This window comes from Bison bison, unplaced genomic scaffold (assembly GCF_000754665.1).
Source record: "Bison bison bison isolate TAMUID 2011002044 unplaced genomic scaffold, Bison_UMD1.0 scf7180017864530, whole genome shotgun sequence".
Lineage (NCBI taxonomy): Eukaryota > Metazoa > Chordata > Mammalia > Artiodactyla > Bovidae > Bison > Bison bison.
The window spans coordinates 2,371,363-2,372,801 of record NW_011495080.1 but is presented as its reverse complement, the minus strand read 5'-3'; the positions used below and the strand labels follow the sequence as shown (position 1 = coordinate 2,372,801).

Below are 1,439 nucleotides of genomic sequence, written 5' to 3'. Positions count from 1 at the left end.
GTCTACCCAAACTGCCAGCTTACAGGGCAGAGATGAGCCCTACCAGGGATGGTGTTGTCCAACAGGAATCCCAGAAATCCACCAACAAACATGCCCGTGGTCAGCAGCACCTGGATGACTTGGTCCAGCTGAAGAATCCCTACAGTGGAGGCAAAAGTGACAGGGATTACAAAATGGGCAGAGGATCTTGACAGAGACTTTGCCAAAGAAGATGTCCAGATGACCAACGAGTACATGAAAGGTGATCAGCATCACTGACAGCAGGGAAATGAAAATCAAAACCACAGTGAGATAGTCATCTCACACCTGTGAGGATGCTTTTCCCAAAAAGAACTGAGAAGTGTTGGCAAGGGTGTGGAAAAATAGAAACCCTTATGCATCATTGATGGGACTGTAAATTAATGCAGCCATATGGAAAACAGTATGGATGTTCCTTAAAAAATTAAAAATAGAACTACCATTCAGTTCAGTTCAGTCACTCAGTCGTGTCTGACTCTTTGCACCCCCATGAATTGCAGCACGCCAGGCCTCCCTGTCCATCATAATGACCCAACAATTCCACTTCTGGGTATTTATTCAAAGAAAATGAAAACACCAACTCAACAAGACATATGCACAGCCACATTCACAGTAGCATTATTTACAACAGCCAAGATATCGAAACAACCTAAGTGTTCATCAGTGGATGAGCAACTAAAGAAAATGTGTATGTTTACAATGGATATTATCCAGCCATAAGGAAAAGAATGAAATGTCGCTATTTACACAACATGTATAGACCTTGAGGGCACTGTGCGGTGAAATAAATCAGAGAGAGAAAAACAAATAGGTATGATCTCACTTATTATATGTAGACTCTTAAAAAAACGATAAAAACTCAGAAAAAGAGATCAGATTTGCAGTTACCAGAAGCGGGAAGTGGGAGAAGGAGGTGCTGGAGGAAGGTGATCAAAAGGTACACACTTCCGGTTATGAGATAAGGATGAGCAGTGTAATGTACAACATGAAAACTATGGTTAATGCTGCTGTATGTTAACCATACAGTTCTTAACAGAATAAACCCTAAGAGTTCTCACTACAAGGAGAAATGTTTTTCTTTTTTCCCCCACTTCTTTTTATTGTATCCATGTGAGATGATGGGTGTTAACTAGACTTATTTTGGTAATCATTTCACAATGGATGTACATCAAAACTTTATGCTGTATACCTGGAATCATACAGTGATGTATGCCAGTTATATCTCAACAAAACTGGAAATAAGTAATGGCGATGTAATGTACAACATGGTGACTATAGTTAATTTAAAAGAAGTGACAGGAATTCCCAGCAACCGAGGGCCCCACCGGCTCTGCTCCTGGAATGGTCACAGTCTAGAGGATGGAGAATCACCTGTGTGGAGCCTCTCTGGGTTCTTGTTCACCCAGTTGGGAATGGCAAGC

At 41.3% G+C, this 1,439-nt stretch overlaps 1 protein-coding gene across 1 annotated transcript in view; it reads right to left on the bottom strand.

The window, feature by feature from the left end:
* LOC104982384 (solute carrier family 23 member 2-like) overlaps positions 1–1,439 on the bottom strand; it is a gene marked incomplete at its 3' end in the record, with an annotated part of 70,690 nt that overhangs the window by 1,370 nt on the left and 67,881 nt on the right. The gene's annotated exons all lie outside the window — the stretch shown is intronic.